Here is a 20,226-nt window from a genome sequence, read left to right as displayed (position 1 = left end):
TCATATTAAAGATAAAATTTTGCCTGTGAATATTCATGGCCCTATTTTCAACAGAAAACATTTGTCCAATGCTCTACTAAGTTCTGGAGATACAGAGATGAATCCAAGACCAGCTGCATACTCAGGATACTTCCAGTTCCACGGAAGAAGCACCACATCATTGAACAATGACAGTAAGATGTGACAAGTTCCATGGTCAAGTCACTCACAGAGAGCTAGTAGGACAACAACAACAGCAAACAAGTAGCTTAGTCTGAGGCACTATAGGTAGACGGGGTGGTGTGTGTGCAAAAGATATGGGAAGTGACAATACATGATTTATTCCTGGAATGGGAACTAGTTCCACAGGCAGAGGAGGCTGCCTTGTCAGCGTCCTTGCCTGAGTTTGCCGACTCTGATGTTCATGCCCATAGATGCTATTGATTCTGTAAGTTGAGTAACAAGACAGGGGAAATGTCTATGAGGGCTTATCCAGGTACCAATCAAGTAACTGTGACATCCTGAGCCCATCTTGGTATTTAGGTTAAACATGCTCCACAGAGAAAACCATCTCACTTTCTTGTCGAATTCATCAAAGAAACTGTGTGCCTACTAGGTGCAGGAGACTCTAGTCAACCTAACAACACACTCTCTCTTCCTCAGACCACCCTCAGACCCAAGCCTCTCATTAATCTCTTCATTTGCTCCTACTTAGAGCATCCAGAGGAATAATGTTTTCATTGTTTTTGTAGGAAGTTTTAAAATAAAATTGTCTTGAAGATATCCTTGCATAACCTTCAGAACACTTCTCTAAGAATTTTGGAAAGGGGAAAAAACAGAAATCCAAGATACTTACAGACATGAGAAATGCCTTCCCCCAACCACGTTATTTTCTTCAGGTGGGTTCTCCCAGGTCACCAGCATCACCTGGAACGTGTTCCAAACGTTAATTTCTCCAGCCCCACCCTGACCCGCTGAATGAGGAATCCTGGGCTGGGGCCCAGCTGTCTCTATTCTAACACCGTTCCAGGTGATTCTGATGCCGGCTCAAGTTTAAGAACCATTGTCCTAGAGACAAAAGTCAGGCCTGGAAAAGCCCACAAACCCACAAATATTCTCATACAGGACTGCCAGTTATGTCACAAAAAATGTGTATCATTTAAATGTACTTCTTGGGATGGATGCACAAGCCCCTTAAAGTGACCATACCTTACTTGGGGTAGTCAGAGCCACAGACTCACCAGAGAGGTGCCTCAAGGGTCATCTGTCTCATCCAAGCCTCTTCTCTTTTCTTTTTAAATAAAGAGCAATCTCCAGGTGTTTTTTATTGTTTGACTAACAACAAAACCAGGCGGAGAAGTCCCCAAGGAAATGATGGTTGTACGGCGGCGTTTGGTCCTTCATCTTCTAAGGACTTACTGTATTTCCTTTTAAAGATTTTAGACATCTATTTGGATCACAAATGCAAGCCAAGTATGAATAAATAAATGTATTATCTTTTAAGAACCCCCCTCCCACCATCTTCCTTTAAATAGAAAAAGGTACCAAATGTCTCTTCATAGCCTATTTGCCCATAGTTGTCCCACCTATGGCTTTAAAAACAGACTGTAACTTGATTTTCTGAAATCCTTCCTTGAACTACAGCTCACTCCATTAAAGAAATCCTGGGAAAGAAGTCCTATTGATTTTGTCCATAGTCTCTGAAAGGTGAGTATGGTAACTGGGTTGAAGGCAACTGGGAGAAGTCTTCAGCAAACGGAGGACTGTTGGGGAATTGTGCGAAGGCAAGTCCTGCCAACAAGATACCAGCTCCTTCAATTAGAGCTCGGAAAACGCCAGCCATCACGGCTGACCCAACCATAACCACTGGTCCGTTTCTTGATGCCAGAATGGCTCCTTTTCAGGCACCACTTGTGATGGAATTCCAGGGATCTTCTTTCCCTCTGACTTGAACCACACTGCGGTCAGTCATGGAAAACTGAACTCCCCAGACTGCAAAGCTACCTCCCAACTGCGGAGCCCTGGCTTTAAGATCTGTCAAACTCCCTCCTAGTTTGTGGTTTCCTCCTGCCCGAGAACTGCGAAAACCTCTGAGGGCTTGAAAGATACCACCACCTACGGTGCGCATGGTAAAGACGCCACCACAGTCAACCGCGAGGCGCCAGGGGCGGGGCTCGCACGCCTACTCCTCCCTCTGGACTCCGCCCTCTGGACTCCGCCTCGCCGCGATGCCGGGACCGAGCCTCTTTTTTTTTTTTTTTTTTTTTCTTTTTTGCGGTACGCGGGCCTCTCACTGTTGTGGCCTCTCCCGCTGCGGAGCACAGGCTCCGGACGCACAGGCTCAGCGGCTATGGCTCACGGGCCCAGCCGCTCCGCCGCATGTGGGATCTTCCCGGACCGGGGCACGAACCCGTGTCCCCTGCATCGGCAGGCGGACTCTCGACCACTGCACCACCAGGGAAGTCCGAGCCTCTTCTTTATTGTTGAGAAGACTGAGGCCCAGAGAGGCCAGAGGATGGTCACAGAGCCGATCAGCAGAGGACAAGTCTAGTCTTCAGACCTCTTGACACAAAATTCAAGGTCTGTGCCACATATATTAACATAATTGCACGAATAAGTCCAGCTCCTGTAGCAAAAACCAGGGATTCAAAGACTGGAATGGATCATAGTGAAAATAGTTCTATATTTTCTAAACAATTTTTTTCTTAATGGAAAAGTAATACACAGCTATTGTGAGGAATTTGGAATGAAAGAAGACAAAAATCAACTCTAATTATACCATAAGTGCTATTAACATTTTAGTGCTGCATGTATGTGTAAATATGTGTGTATAGAGAGTACTTACATAGAATATGTATACATACATGTATAGAGAAAGAATGCATATATAGAATTTATATATATGGATTATATAATACATAGAATTTATATCTTGGTTTTTTTTCACTTAACATTTCTCTGGTGAACAAAACCATCATTTTAGTGATTGATTTGTATTTCATCAGAATCCATTTCTTAATTTTTTTTACTGTTTCACATATAAGTTGTTTCCAGTGTTTTGCTCTTGTAAATAGGAAGGAGGAAAAGATTTGAAGTTTCAGTAAAATGCAGGAAAGATGCATTGCATAAGCGGGCCAGCGTGGAGTACCAAAGAAGGGACTCTTGGCAGCTGGAGACCTGAAACACTGGATGCTTATGGAGATACTGAGATGGGGAGGAGGAATATTCTTGGGCATGTGGAACTCCCCAAGGAAAACTGACTGCTCACAAATCTTCCTGGGCATGGTCCTGTGTATGGATGTGGCAACTCCAGAAAGAGTACATAGCTTCATCCAAGGCCAAGACATCTACTCACCTCCCTGTGTCACATAACTCATAGAAACTACTTTTCTAGAAGACTTCAGTCAAGTGATAACAAAGCTCTTTAGTGCTTCATTTATTTTGGAAAGGACAATTCAATCAAGACAAATCTTCAGAGACTTCTTGAAAGATAATACACCCTTTTCCTTTTCTTTTCTTTTCTTTTCTTTTTTTTTTTTGGTGGTACATGGGCCTCTCACTGCTGTGGCCTCTCCCGCTGCAGAGCACAGGCTCCGGATGCGCAGGCCCAGAGGCCATGGCTCACGGGCCCAGCCGCTCCGCGGCACGTGGCATACTCCCGGACCGGGGCACGAACCCGCGTCCCCCGCACCGGCAGGCGGACTCTCAACCACTGCACCACCGGGGAAGCCCCCTTTTTTTTAAATTGAAGTATAGTTGATTTACAATATTGTTTTAGTTTCAGGTATACAGCAAAGTGATTCAGTTATATTTTTTTCAGATTATTTTCCATTACAGGTTATTACAAGATACTGAATATAGTTCCCTGTGCTCCACAGTAAATCCTTGTTGCTTATCTATTTTATATATAATCGTGTGTATCTGTTAATTCCATACTCCTAATTTATCCCTCCCCCACACCCTTTTTCTAAACATTCTTAATGAATGCCTGTTGTTTCCTCACATCTGAATAAAGCCTCCCTTTTTTTTGACTCAGTGCAAAACAATGTTCTCCGATAAAGGTGGATGACCTATTTATATCATATTAAAACGAAAGTATATTGCTTCTAACCTAAAAGCCTATGTTTAGGCTGCTCAGCTAAAATGTCCTCTAGTTATAAAATATTTATAAAGTAATTTTCCTATGTTTTGCACATTCAACAGGTTTGCAGTTGAAAGGGTAGTGTTTGGGTAGGAACTATGTTTGTATTTTTTCTAGTTCAGCCATTTTCTCAAGTAAACAGCAATCTTTTCCCAATGGGCCCTTACTCATTCATTTTTACATTTAATTCCATCCAAATTTTAGCAAGAATCTCAACACCTGTTTTGAATGATTTTAATTGAGATATCATTCTGATCTTCAAATGGCCACTTTAATTTTCATATTTGCCTTTTTAACTCTTTTCTTGTTTACAGCATTTCTAAAAGATTGGTCTCGTTTTACATTTTGGATCTTAGATGTCGTTTCAAAGAGAAGATTCACAAAGATACAGTCATGCTGAGCTCCAATTAATTAAGACAATGCTTCTTTTCGGAAAGGCCACATATTCCAACTGAAGATGCCATTGACCTTGAAAAGAATGTCACTGGGAGTATTCTCAGGAACAAATTCTCTGAAGCAGTTTTTCTGAAGAATGTTCTGTGGTTCACTATTTCCCTAGGATGATAATAATTGTTTCTCAATTGAAAATAAAATAAAATAAGATTACCTGGTTCTATACCTAAACAAAGTTAAGCAGTCCGACCTGCTAAAGTACCTGCTGAAGAGGGAGCAAAGGGAAACAGTTTCCCAAACTTACTTGACCGTGAACTCTCCTTTCAAGGAAAAATGATGAAATGTCTCAGTGAAGAATTTGAAGCCACTGAGGTAGCTTCAAAGGTAAATCATCTCTTTCTCTATGTCCTGCCCCATTGTTACCTGCACAGCTACTTTTTTTATTATTAATTTTTATTGGAGTATAGTTGCTTTACAGTGTTGTGTTAGTTTCTGCTATACAGCAAAGTGAATCAGCTATACGTATACATATATCCCCTCTTTTTTGGATTTCCTTCCCATTTAGGTCACCACGGACCTGCACAGCTTCTTACTGACAACTCTCCAGATTCTTTTACCTCTTCAGCTCTGTGTCCTTCATGGATTAACATCAACAGGTACTCAGCCCACATGTTGGAAAGCCTTTTCAATAGAACATAATATAATTGTTTTATTTTCTAATTCCTGCAAAAGGACAGGTAGCTAACACGTTCCATGGCACTATTTTAACCTCCTTATACATTTCCTCCAGGGGTTTTTGCTATGTGTACACATATTTTGAATTGAAATCAGTGGAATTTTTTTTCTATGTAATTTAGTTGCCTCTCCCATGGTTATTTTCATATAGTGAGGGCTTCTTCCAATAGGAACTACAGTAAAGTTAAATGAACAGCCAGCTTCTTGCCATGGTAGAGGTGGAAGGTAAAAGAAACGTACTCCATAGCCACGCCTCTACTGCCAGCCCCTGTACCTCATATTTCTAATCTCTTCATTTCTGTCCCCTGAACCAGGTTTGTTGGCCTCCTGATACCTGAGCGTTATCTAGACCCTCAGTAGTAACAGGTTTGTGCTTCTTTCTCTGAATCAAGGGATCCTAGAACCCAAATTAAAATGAGAGAAAAGTAAATTTCCTATGTGAACCATGCTTTTCAGATTTGCTTCCATTGCTCCTCCTTTGATCTGCCCTGGATAGTAACACTGTCCAAGAGAGCACCACTGCCTGCAAGGTCCTACCCACCAGCCTGCATCGAATTTCCCAGGACCCCAGGGCGACCAACCAGTGTGGGACTTTCAGTGCAAAAGGCAGGAAAGTTCTGGGCAGACTGACATTGGTCACTGCGTTCTCAAAGAAACCACCTGGACAGCAGTCTTTCCTAGTAGGAGCACGGGGTCAGGGTTGCAGAACCGCCTTTCATGAGATTCTCACTTGAACGCCCTCGCCTTTGGGGAGCTAGCAACCAGCTGCAGCCAGGCCAAGATAATGACCCAGTGCAGATGCTTGCTCCTGTCTCCCTCTCTCCTCCCCTTCAACACCTCCAACTCCCCCCGAAGCCTCCTCTTTCTATCCCTATGTCCTTCAAGTCTTGGTCACAGAATGCCCCACTTTAGTTTATTATTTCCTTTATCATGCCTTATTGGCAGCTCATTCTAGTTAGGAGAGTCACCTAGATACTTTATCTCCCTTGAGTCTGAACAGAGCCGGCAGAGTCAGATGCCCCGCGAGGACGGCAGGCACATCCATCTCCTGGCAGGAACGCCAGTGCTTTTTCTACCTGGTTGTTAGTCGTGACCATAATAAACCTTCCTGGTCTGGTACAGTCCTTCCAGAATTGTCTGGCTGACTCACAACTTGCTGAATCCACCCTTCCCCATTTACACAGAGAAATACATATCCATGTTCTTTCAAAGAGTGCATACGTAATAGAGAAAACTGCATGAGCATATATGTCAACTTCTCCCTCTCCATTTCTTTTTTTTTTTTACATCTTTATTAGAGTATAATTGCTTTACAATGGTGTGTTAGTTTCTGCTTTATAACAAAGTGAATCAGTTATACATATCCATATGCTCCCATATCTCTTCCGTCTTGCGTCTCCCTCCCTCCCACCCTCCCTATCCCACCCCTCTAGGTGGTCACAAAGCACCATTTCTTTGTCCCTTACAGCAAGCCTCCCGGACTAGGAACAGTAACAGAGACGCACTGCAAGAGCACGATTCCGATAGGACAAGTCACGGTTCTTCAGTCAATGAAGAAAGAGTCTTCAAGGTTAAAGAAAGTTGCTACAGGGAAAATGGATCTGGGTTCATGTTCCCAGGACTGCTCCTCCTGTTTGGAGGTGAAAATATCAAAGGGACAAGAAAGATGGGTTTACATGAAAAGAAGTGATATTCTGAACCTTTTTCATGAGGACTGGAATCTGTACCTTCAGCCATCTATATTAATATTTCAAGCATTGTTTAAATGGTCTATAATTAAATTGCTCTACTTGACATGATAAGATTTGATCTATGTTCTCACCTTAAGAACTCTTTTGTTACTTGGAACATTTTCATTCCTGAAGCTTTAAAAACCTGAATTATTACAAAGGGTACAGGAAAAAAATGATTAAGTTCACACTTTGTGGAAATTGTTCCACATCTTTTAAACACCACAGGTCTGTGAGCAACTATGAATAATATGAAATAAATTTGCTTTTGTAGGGCTTCCCTCGTGGTGCAGTGGTTGAGAGTCTGCCTGCCGATGCAGGGGACGCAGGTTCGTGCCCCGGTCCGGGAAGATCCCACATGCCATGACCACAACAGTGAGAGGCCTGCGTACCGCAAAAAAAAAAAAAAAAAAAATTGCTTTTGTAGAGAGAGTTAATTTAAGTTTATCCCAGACTAGATTTATCATCCTTTATCTGTATATAAAAAAACTATGAAAATATAAACATAAACTTGGAGTTGAGACCTAAACATGTTGCCAAGATGTTGTAAATTTTTTATGCTTTTTAGTGTTCAACTAACCTTCCATAAAAGATATTTAAAACATTAAAAACTATTCCACATCAAGTGATTTAATATCCATTTCACATACTGCTAAGTCAGTGAGCTGTTTTACATCTTTGATTTGCTTGTTCAAAGCTTTTTAAAATTAAAATATCATTTACTTATTTGTACATCTAAACTCTAAAGAGTATGATTTACATATAGGGTAATAATACTCTTTTATATTACTTATATCAGTTAGGTTGTTTCTATTGCAAGTAATATACTATCCTCTTCCAACTGATTTATTCAGAAAGGAATTGTATTATTTCATAAAACTTGAAAGTCTAATAGGGACGTTTGCAAAAGATGTTTGACTTAGTGTTCAAGGAAGTCACCCAGGATCTCATATTGTTTTCATCATCTGCTCTGCCTTTCATGGTTTTGCTTCATCCTAAGACTGGAACCATTACCCCCGACAGGGGTTTGGTTTTTGTCTCAAACTGGGTTGTGTGAAATCCTCAGGGCTTACTTCCTGATACTCCCTTGTGTCCAGCTCCTACATCTGTGCTCAGATCTCTGTTCCACAAGTGTAAACCAGTCACAAAACTCGGCCTGTTCACTGGTTTCTAAAAACAAACAAACACAAATACTATTCTTATTCCAATAAAGACGTTAAAAAAATAATAAAAAGAAAAAATATATATACTATTCTTCCTAAGCATTTAATGCTTCTAGAAACAGCTGAAGATTTGCAGTCCAAGGAGGGGTCGCCTCAAGCCCTAAATGGTCCACACTCTTTAAGTGAAGCTGTCTCCTCACTCTCGCACACACATCCCAGCGATTCTCTTCCCTCCAGGAGCAAATGTCCTCACTGGCTTCCTACAGAGCAGCTCTTCCCCTCCTCCCTGAAGCCAGGGCACTAGTGGACACGCTCCCCAGTGGATAATGGAGGCATTTTCCTTTAATAAGTGGTTGGCTCCATCTTGAGATATACTCACCACACCCAGTCTGGCAGGGGAAGGACGCCTGCAGGAACTGAGGCCTAGAGAGAGGCAACGCCATCCCCACCCCTTCCACCAGGTGTGGCAGCATGCCCAGCCCATCCACTGTGACATACTGCCTGGGGAGATGGTAGAAAGTAAACTCCAATTGGATGTTTGGATGACTTTCTACAGTCTTCACCGCTTGGTCAGTGACATGATCATACATTTTCAGTGTTATCAGGTAAATAGCTTGTTCTCTCTCAATTTGGATAAACTGAAAAATTGCATTATTGGATAGTTTTATTACTTAAACATAGAGTTTATTTATTACTAAAACATACTAGGAAAACAAAGAATTATCCATTGAAATTCCCAAAGATTTTGTTGAAGAAAATTTAAAATAAATAATACATACTAGACCTGCACAGATAAATCCATTCCTGACTTTCTTCAAAGTAGTTGAAGTCTTTACTCATAAGTATCTTCAAAATCCTTCTTCAATTTTATTTATAGCATTAACATTATTATTGAGACTTGAGCTTTTTAAAAAGCGTTTACAAAAAAAGGCCAAATGTTGGGGAATAAGGAAAGGAAATTATCTACATTGGCCATTTCACAGTCTAAATTTCACTGTTTCTAACCAAGAGCAATTTAGAGTTAGATGCGTTATGAAGCCGTTTCTTTAAAAAATAATTTAGTCACACCATAATTAATAGAATTAAGCCACAATAAAGTTTAGCCCCAAATTGCCTTTAGAGAGACTATAACAAGCAGTTGGAGAGTTGCCTGGTTCAGAAATAATGATGTTTGTTTTATTAACTGGTACCTATCATTCTGCCTGACCTCTGATACAGTAATGAGAAAGGGAACAGAGAGAGAGAAATATGCACAGAGAATTGGACTCTGTCTCCATGACATCAAGTCAAGATGCCTCCTTCTACATCTTTCACCACCACCTGGGAGATGCTCATGAAAGAACTAAGCCTATCTCAGCTTCTGCAAACAACTCTGGTGCCATTTCCTTGAGTGACACCTGTCACCTGCAGAGCCACTTTTGCCTCTTCATCACTTCCCAGTCCATAAATAGCCCCATAGAATAAATCATCTGAAATCCACATATCATCACAGGTGGGACAGGGGTGAGGACTGTAGTGGTAAGCAACAAGGTCTTCTTGGCAAATTCTAAAAACTCAGAGTTTAGATAAACAGAAGTGCTTCTGTCTTATAAACATTATTTGTGTATAGTTTACCTACTATAAAGTGCATCCATTTTAGAATATAGTCAATAATATTGTGACAACTTTGTATGGTGGCAGATGGTAACTGGACTTACACTGGTGACTATTTCATGATGTATAAAAATATCGAATCACTATATTGCATACTTGAAACTAATATAATAATGTATGTCAAGTATAACTTAATAAAAAATGCACCCATTTTAAGCATATAATTCAGTACAGTTGGATGGATGCTATACACCTAGGTAATCAACACAGTCAAGACATAGAAGATTTCTACCATTCCAGAAATTTCCCTGGTGCCCTTCCCTGTAAATGCTCACTGGAAGTATTTTTTTTATTTCTTAAGTCATAGGACATTTATTTGAACATTTTAAAGTTGAGGTAGCATAAAAAAGAATCTGTTCACTTGCCAAAAACAACATTCAAATCTTTGATTCTTAACATAAAATCAGACAACACTTCTCTAAGTATAGTTTTAGCACAGACTAGCTACTAATGAGAGCCACAGAGCTCTCAAACCTGGCTAACGTTTGATGTTTAACATTCCCCAAAAAATCTGAGTAGGAAAGAGATGTTTTAATCTACCTGACATATTCTGAAGATACAAAAATCTCCTACAAAGGCTACATGGTAGGTAGTTAACATGGGTGAGAGGATTGAGGGAAGGAGGAAGTAAAAATAGAAAGAAAAAAGACTTCACTTGAAAAATGTGTCAGGTTTATGCATTTGTTGTAAAAGTGTATATGGATATATATGGATATTGAATTTAAAATATAAGAAATAACCACAGAGACACCTCAATTCTTAGAAGAATGTTAAATGTCTCCTAGCGAATCCTCTTCAAGACATTTCTTATTCTATGTCAGATCAAATAATGTTCTCTTCCATCTTAAAACATAGACACAAACTAAAGTCTAAAACAGTTACTGACAGATGGAAATCGAGTCTGAGATCTGGACTGAAAAGTGCTTTCTCAGCCTGAAGCTGAATCTTCTGCTCTGAAAGTGCTTCCCTGCCTGCTTCTCTAGGGATCAATAGCAGATGAGACAGGAACCTCCCCTGCTGCTGCTGCTTTCTAAGAGATGCGGGAACTGAGCAAGTCGTGAACGCAACCAGAATTCCTCATCTTACACCCCATCCCCTTCTCTGTTGGGTGGACTCTGTGAAAGCATCTGGAATTAGCAGGCATTTTCAGCCTGCTCACTTCAAAGCAGCCTGCAGCCAGGAAACTTGTGATTTCTAGTGACTTCTTAACAAAATGTAAAAACTGATGCACGCCATTAGAAAATGAAAATATAGCTGAAATTTTGTCCCCATATTGACATTGGTAAGGAAATCTGGGGGGAAAAACATAATTGCACAACAAAGGAAGAGTTGCCTTAGTCGGTTTTAAAATATAGAAGCAATTCATATTAATAAAAATATAGTAAACTAGAAAGAAGGAAAACAAATTATCCATAATCTTACCTCCGCAAACCCATTAAAGCTTTGATAAAATTCCTTTCGGAATTTCTCTTAACGTAGTTGAAATCAAACTGTGTCTAACATTTTGTATCTCAGCTTTCCACTTAACATTGTAATATATACATTTAACATATCATAAGTAATCATTAATAAAACTATTTTTTAATGGTTGTCATAATTAAGTCCTACAGAATATTACTCTTAGTATTTCCCTCATCTTGGACAATTAAGACAAACGCCAATTTTTAGTTATTTTAACAGTATGGTGAATATGTTTATATGTCTTTTCCTGTATTTTGGGATAGTTCCCTGGAATATATTTTAAGATGTACAAATTCTACATTTGGGTATAGAAAATTTATGTCTCTTGTTACATATTTTCAATTTGCCTTGCAAAAATATAATTTTGGGGGGGACAGTTTGGCAATGTGTATCAAGATTCTCATAAATATTCCTATCCTTTGATCCATCATTTCCTTAGAGAACAATCAGAGGTATATGAAATGATTTTTTGTAAAATATTATCACAGTATTATTACTATTACCAAAACAAGTTGGCCACAATCTAAAGATCCAAAAATAAAAAAGCAGTGAAGTAGAATTCTGATTAGCCAATTATTGAAATCCTATTTTCAAAAAAAACAGGTAAAATGTCAAAATATAGCATATCATTAAGACTAAATGGAAAAGTCATGATATAAAATTATATGTATAACATGATGTTTAGTACACATATGCACACACACATGACATATATATGACACATACTATATATATATGACACATACATATATATGCATATGTTCATAGAAGAAAGGCTAAAGACATATCAAAGTGTGTAATGATTATTTCAATAATAATTTCAGAGGGGATGAGTATACAAGAATTCTGCTGGGCTGCCCAGCACCTCTGCTTTCCTCTATAATTACACTCACCATTATTCATCTTAAATGACTGTGTACTTATTGTACATTGCCTTTTAGAATAACATCAGAGAAAACTTTTTTCTGTTTCACTCACTGCTGTATGTCTAGGAAAGGACTTAGAAATTACCCAATAAACGTTTGAATGCTTATGTAACTGACTGAGAGAATAAATGAGTGATTGATGATTGAATGAATTCAACAGAAAGAGGCAGAAGAGATGCCATAAAGAAGAAGGGGGCAGAAAAGGATGAAGATATATAGAGACGTCAAAGATAAGCAGCTTGGCAATGTGGAAAGAGCATAGACTTTAGTCAGCCACACTGCTATATGACTTTGAGAAAGTTCCTCAACTTGTACCTGTAAAATGGGATACTATACTCATTTAGTTGTTGTGAGAATTAACTGAACTATAAATAAATACACCTACACTGTGCCCTGCACATAATAGGCACTCAGTAAATGTTTTCCCATCCTCTTAGGTTATAGTTTGGTCTAGTTATTTCTATAACCATGAAAAGCCGATTACAAATTTTCTAGGGAAAAGAATGTGCTGGACAAAATTATTTTCACTTTCATTTTAAAAGCTAGCCAAGCTAGAAGAAGGGCAAAGGGAAGATGCCCAAACTCTTGCAAGGTTAGGCATCCTGACCATAAGAGGATGTGAGTCTGTAGTACATACTGAAGGAATGAGCCCCAGAGGTAAGTTTTGTACAGAACAGAATCTCATATATTTTAATGGTGGGACATAAAGGTATTCCCAGAGCAAGGAAAAACTTCCCTCTTATGGATTTCATTACCCTTTCTACTGATGAGACAAACAGATGCAATATTAAATTCTGTCCTAGAGCCATTTGGCTTAACATGTGGATGTCGAGGACCAAAAATACATTCATTGATTTGGGGATTAGAATCTACTTACATGCTTTTCAAAAAGATATTTCCGTTCACCTTGAAGTGCTGGTGCTTGTGTGAGGCTGGATGGCTGGGGACACTGGTCTTATTACACAGCAAAAACAGGCTCTTGGAGATCATCAGATCAGCAAGTGGGATGGCTGCCCACCAGCACCTGTGCCTGGCGAGCTGACACCCTCAGGGATGTGGAACTGAGGTCTTTCCGAGCAGGCTGCTGAAGGCACAAGCCTCACTCACCTTGCAGAGCAAGAAACTTCCTTGTAGCAGAAGAGATTTTTGCAGAGAAATGAGGGAAATAAACCATGGGACTAGAGCAGCTAGAATAAATATTCCCGTTCCCAATCACATAGCGATTCTGTAAACTAATTTAACAATGAGCACAAGCTTTTATTGCCTCCACAAAAGCTCATGGTTTCTGTATCGGATGGCAACATAACTAGCCACTTGAATTGTTATTGTCTTTGAATTATTAGTTTCTCTACCTTTGTCATTATCAGCCGTGGCAGTTCTGTTTTTCAGTTGCTGTGTTTTGTTTGTCCTGGACTCTGCACATGTGAGTACGTGTGGCAGACTGTATACAAAGATAAATTCATGTCCCCATGTTCCCTTGGCATTTTATTTCATTGTAAATGATCAAAGTTACTATATTTTAACTATTATTTATTTATTTATTTATTTTGTTTATTTATTTTATTTTTGGCTGCATTGGGTCTTCGTTGCTCGGTGCGGGCTTTCTCTAGCTGCAGAGAGCAGGGGCTACTCTTAGTTGCAGTGCACCGGCTTTTCATTGCTATGGCTCCTCTTGTTGTGGAGCACAGGCTCTAGGCACGTGGGATCAGTAGTTTTGGCTGGTGGGCTCTAGAGAGCAGGCTCAGTAGTTGTGGTGCCCGGGCTTTGTTGCCTGAGGTGTGTGGGATCTTCCCGGACCAAGGCTCAAACCCGTGTCCCCTGCGTTGGCAGGTGGATTCTTAACCACTACGCCACCAGGGAAGTCCAAAGTTACTATATTTTAATGTGTTGCACTTCATAATGTGGTGAGTCAATTAATTTGGCTGATATTAGCCGAAGCCCGGTAAAGGGCGGTAGGAGTCCGGAGGCAGGAAACATAGCAGAGGGAGGTGGGATTTCACTATAGCAGCTTGGCTATGATTAGGTATCTGGGGAGAAGCTGTCTGTTCCGAGGTGGGGGAGACAGAAGTGGTAACAGGGAACCAGGAATGGAAAAAGAGAGCCTCGCTGACAGATGGGAAGAGTAGCAAGGTATAAACACAAGGTAGGGATGACAGCAAGTTGCCTATTGGCACCTGAGGACAGACTTCCCCGGTAGGATGTGGTTCAGCCTTGGGGGGAGGTGCAGATGGTAAATACGACCCGAGGAAGTTGTTTTGAAAGGGAAAACTCCTCCAGTACCACTACAGTGTAGGAAAATCCACATAGACACAGAATCTAAGATGCTGATGGATGCATAGGCAGACGGACAGGAGGGTAGACAGACAGCTGATTGCTTACAGGAATATAGTAGCAATTTTATGAACACGAAGGAGGCCCCCCCAATGAAAAGTATGCTCCCTGTAGGTTTGCAGGGACGTCACCTCTAGAAATTCCGTTCTTTGAGTTGTTCAGTGTGTGGTCCTTGGATCTCTGGATCAAAACCTACTGTTTGAAACTTGTGCAGGTGGGTCCCAGGAGTCTACAGTTTAAGAGGCTCTCCAGGCAAGTTTTATACACACTAATGTTTAAAATGCCTGGACTAAGGTATCGTTCCTTGTTGGGTGTGAAGGCCATGCTGAATTTATTAGATCCTTTCTGATAGATAACTGGCTGAAACACAGGTAGAGAATAGGACAAGGAATGTTCAGTGATAGAGAGAGAGGCCTTTCCTCTCTCCAAGTGTCAGGAGAGTCCTAGGCAGTAAGAGCTCCTGGAGGTGTCTCTAGGCCTGTTAGGGGGGCAAGAGAAGGTCAAACTCCTGCGGTTGCCACTCAGACTTTAGGGACTGCCAGTCTGCATTTTGCAAAGCCCAGGTATAATGCCATCTACTCCCAATTCACATCACATTCATCCACTGTCACCCGTATTTCTGAGCTCCCCTGTAGAATTCTGTCTACACATCTTTACGGAGTTCTTTTATTCATTTATTTAACATATACTTACTGTGCACTTATCATGTGCCAGACACTAGTCTAGACACCAGGGCAGAGCAATGAACAAAGGAGATAAAAATTTCTGCCCCATGGAACTTAGATTCTAGCAGGGGAAACAATTAGTAAGAAAAGTAAATGCATATTAGATAGATAAATGCTAAGCGGGGAGTACAGCGGGAAAGAGTAAAAGGGAGTGTGTGTACATAAGAGGAAATTATAAGTTTTAGATAGGGAAGGCCTCTTCGAGAAAGTAATATTTGAATTAAGACCAGAAAAAAAGCAAGGGAGTGAGCAGAGGGTCTCTCCAGGGAAAGTGCATTTAAGCAGAAGCAACAGCAAGATCAAAGGCCCTGAGGCAAGAGCTTGTTCAAGGGGTACCAAGGTGGTCTTTGTGGCTGGAGGAGAGTAAGCAAGGGAAAGAGATATAGGAGATGAGGTCAGATGACTATGGAAGGACCCCATCACATAGACCTCAGATAGCTTTTGTAGCTATTAGAAAGGTTTTGTCCTTTATAAGATGGAAACCTATTGAAGGATTTTGAGCAGATAAGTTCCATGGTGAGTCTTAAATTCGACATCGTCACTGGCTATTTTGTTGAGAATAACTGGTTGGGGAGGTGGGGGAAGTTTGGCAGAAAGGATATTGGTTTTAGGAAGCCACTGCAATAATACAAGAAGAAACAGTGATAGTTTAGACCAATGTGGCAACAGAGGAGGTGGGGGAGAAGTGACCCATTCTGGATATATTTTGAAGGTGGGATGAACAGGTAGGGTAAGAGAGAAAGAGAGGAGTGAAGGAGAATTCCAAGTTTGGGGGTCTGAACAACTGGAAAAAGCCTACTGCCATTTACTGCAATAGGGAAGCTTGGATGTGGAGGGGTCACGTTTGGGGAAACAGGGATTTGGGGGAATCATCAGCTGATAGCCATGAGATTGGGTGAGATCATGAAGGTAGTGAGTCTAGAGGTACAAGGACTGAGCTCTGGGACACTTCATCCCTCAGAGGTAGAGTGACCGACTGTTCTGCTTTGCCCAGGGCTGAGGGTTTCCAGGACACGGGACCTTCGGGAAAGCTCTAAGCAAACTGAGATGGTTGATCACCTGGCTCAGAGTCAGAGAGATGAATGAGAAACCCCTGAAAAGGAAGAGCAGAGCCATGGGAGACTCATAGCCCTGAGAGCCAAGTAAAGAATGAGCTTCAAGTAGAAGATAGCTCTCAACTCTGTCGAATGCTGCTGATGGGGCCAGATGAGGACTGAGAATTGAGCCCTGGATTTAGCCACAGAGAGGTCACCAGGGACCTTGACAAGAGCAATTTTAATGGAAGGTGCAAGGGACAGAAAGCCTGATTTTAGTGATTCAAGAGTAGTGTCTTTGTTCATGCTGCTGTAACAGAATACCATAGGCTGTGTGGCTTAAACAGCAGAAGTTTCTTTCTCACAGTTCTGGAGGCTAGGAAGTCCAAGATCAAGGTGCTAAGAGATTTGGTTCCTGGTGAGAAACCTCTTGCTGGCTTGCAGAAAGCTGCATTCTCACTGTGTCCTCACACTTTCATCACTGTGTGTGTGTGCAGAGAGAGAGAGAGAGAGAGAGAGAGAAAGGGAAAGAAAAAGATTATCACTTTCTCTTCTTATAAGGCCACCAATCCTATCAGATTAGGACCCCAACCCATGACTTCATTTAACCTTAGTTACATCCTAAAGAAACTATCTCCAAATACAGTCACACTTGGGGGTTAGGGCTTCAACATATGAAATTGGCGGGGGGCAGGGAGGACACAATTCAGACCACAGCAAAGAAAGAAATTGGAAAGAGCAAAACAACGTTTCTGGATCTTTTCCTGTGCAGAAAAGGGAAAAAGTGAATGGTAGCTAGAAGAGTATATAGAATCAAATGAAGGCTATGTGTTTTTAGGTGGGTGGAAGACCAAAAAAAAAAAGTATGTTTAATGCCAATGGGAATTATCTAGTAGAGGGAAGAAGGGTCCTTGAATAGGTGAGAGAAAGCGGGACTCAGGATAATTGGGGGATGGACATGAATGAGGGCACAGATTGTTCATCCATTGAACGAGTGGAGTCAGAATTTATGGACCCAAATGCACACAGGTCTATAAACACATTGGGTGGGCTTACCAAAATTCCCTCCTATTTACTTCTATATTCATGGTGAAATAGAAAAAAAAGGTCATCAGCTGACAGTGAGGATGAGACAGGAGCTTATGGCAGTTTGAATTCAGAGGAAAAAGTATGAGAGTAATCTAGGAGAATGGGAGAGTGATGGACTAAGGAAATGACATATAATTGCCAGGGAGCATTAAGAATCTACTTAGCATTGAGCTCCCCTTTAGACTAGAAGTAAACACTCACACCTTAGCATAATTTAGTATAATGCATCCCAGGATGGATGGTGCCCAAGGAGTGATCAGAAGACTTGGGGTCTGGTCAATCAGTTTCATCATTCACTTAATGTAAGTCACTTAACCTATCTGAACCTCCTTGTATTTTTGCCTGTGAAATCAGGATATTCACACCTGCACTGGCTTCCTCATAAGAACCATGAGATGGAACATGAAGAATATCTTCTAAAATGTCAAGTGCTAAACACTTCAGAGATTACTAGAAGACTAGACTGGGTAAAATTAGAATAGCCCAAGGAAAGGTGAAGGGCCCTAAGGGGTCCTCAGGTCCAAATGAGGTCTTTCCAGGAAAGATGGCCTGAGGGCACTTAGGACAACAGGTGAGAGGTGACATGAAAAGAAAAGGAAGTCGAGGAGGACATTACCAATGAGTACTGGCTACTGTGGCCCAGCGCTGGTGAGGCTAGTTTAGCTGAGGACACAGCATTCAGCAGACACCCAGAGTCAGGGCTGCCACTGACCCATTGACACTCTTGTGTGAGTTAGAAATAGGCACCCCTTTCTCAAAACCCTTCCTTTACTTCCACTTGTGAGAAAACTGGCCGAGTATACTTACCTTATTAGAATATTTTCTTGACCTACACTTGAAAATTTTTCAGGCAACAAATTGAAAATTTTGTTAGGCCTAACAAACATGAAAATCTGCACTGTTATTGTGTGCATGGTGCCCCCTAGGGTTGTGTAGTGTACAACAGCACACAGCAATACCGTCTCCGCTGACCCTCAGCACTAACAAACCCACTTCAGTGACCACCATCTCAAGATTACTCCTTTATGCCTATATTTAAAGTAATATCAGAATATAATGTCATTTTAAGTTTTTAAGGTGGAAATTGAACATTATTGGCTTCTTTGCTTTAGGCTATACTCTTGGTAGTCCTGGATTAGGAGGGCTCTTTGAAGACCACTGACTTCCAGGAAGGATTTTCACACACATTCGGCAGGTGGGAATTCAATGGTACGTATATTTTACGTGCATTGTCCTATTAAAAGCCAAGCAGCACTGTCCCTGGTGGCGCAGTGGTTAAGGATCCACCTGCCAATGCAGGGAACACGGGTTTGAGCCCTGGCCCGGGAAGATCCCACATGCTGCGAAGCAACTAAGTCCATGTGCCACAACTACTGAGCCCATGTGCTGCAACTACTGAAGCCCGTGTGCCTAGAGCCCGTGCTCCAGGACAAGAGAAGCCACCGCAATGAGAAGCCCTTGCACCGCAACGAAGCATAGCCCCCGCTCGCCGCAACTAGAGAAAGCCCACGCGCAGCAACGAGGACCCAACGCAGCTAAAGATAAAATAAATAAATACATTAAAAAATTTTTGGTAAAAAGCCAAGCAGCCATTTAGAGAACAAACAAGTTAGACTCTCATTTCACTGGGGCCCATTTTTCTAGCCAAATCCTATGGATTAGAAGCTCAAGTTAAGGAAAGAAAGAATCATAAGAAGTTGTTTAGCAAAAGGTCAAATCCAGTTTTCCTTTCTCACAGACTCTATCCATTTCTTGGATAATTGCCACCTTGTGATATAATCACTGATAATAGCTACCTTTTAGTGGATACCTAGCCTGGCACTCAGCTGAGTACTTTAAGTGTATCGTCACATTGAATCCTCTCAACCACCTTATGAGATCGATATTATTAGCTCCCCCTAACAGATGAGAAAACTGAGGCTTGAAGAAGGGAGGTAATTTTGCCCAAAGTAAATAGCCAGTAGGCTGAGAAGTCAGGGTTCTAACCAACTCCCTTAGCACCCATATCCACCTGCACTCAGTCACTGGTGTGTCCGTCTCACTTGGCACTCTATAAAATGACAATTAGAGTGGTGTCATGAGCGTTTTAGACTGCTTGCAGACCATTAAATAGTATATCTCTAAGTTTTAAGGACTTAGCTTAACACTTGAAGACACACCTTCGAAGCCAAAAATCATGCGTTCTTTTATCTGTGGGATCAAAATTTGTCATGCAGCATCCTGTATCTCCTGCATGTCCTCGGAGCAAGGCAAACTCAGCACCATCATTTGAAAAGTAACTCAGCCAATGACATCATTTCTGTATGTGAGGGTCAAGTGGTATTAGCAAAGAACGCAAATTCTAATATTAAACCTCACGAAAATATTTCAGAGTTAAAACAATCCACATCTTTTTTAAACAAGCCAAATCACTGAACAAAATTTTGTCTACAGAGCCCAAGTTCACCCACCCACCTGTCATGGCTGCATTCTTTGTGATGCTTTCCCTGGTGGCCTAGAAAAGTTAGCTGCCTTAACTAGTATACTTGGAGGAAGATTCCAGAGTATGGCAGCATCTCATTTTCTTTGTCTAATTTGATGGAAAGTGGTCTCTTACCAAACGGTGTAGGTGAGATCAGGGGAAGGGTGTGAAATATCAGTTTAAAAATAACCACTTCCCATCCATTGAGACAAAGAGGTGTTGAAGGACCCAGTGAGTTTTACAACACTGAGCATTAAGGAAAACGCTTGAAGCTCCTAAATCCAGGGACTCAACGACTTAAAGAGTGAAAACCAACCCCGCTGACATCACAGATCCTTCCTGCAGCTACAATGTTGCTGGGCCACCCCAGGAAGGTGCCCCAGAAACATGAAGACTTTAGTCTGG

At 41.2% G+C, this 20,226-nt stretch overlaps 1 pseudogene; it reads right to left on the bottom strand.

Annotated features, from left to right (window-relative positions):
• Positions 1 to 1,657: 1,657 nt before the first annotated feature.
• LOC116751068 lies at positions 1,658 to 8,731 on the bottom strand (annotated as a pseudogene).
• Positions 8,732 to 20,226: the final 11,495 nt, after the last annotated feature.

This window comes from Phocoena sinus, chromosome 3, assembly GCF_008692025.1.
Source record: "Phocoena sinus isolate mPhoSin1 chromosome 3, mPhoSin1.pri, whole genome shotgun sequence".
NCBI classification, from domain to species: Eukaryota; Metazoa; Chordata; class Mammalia; order Artiodactyla; family Phocoenidae; genus Phocoena; species Phocoena sinus.
The sequence above is the reverse complement of the archived record's forward strand: the minus strand, read 5'-3'. Positions and strand labels throughout refer to the sequence as shown.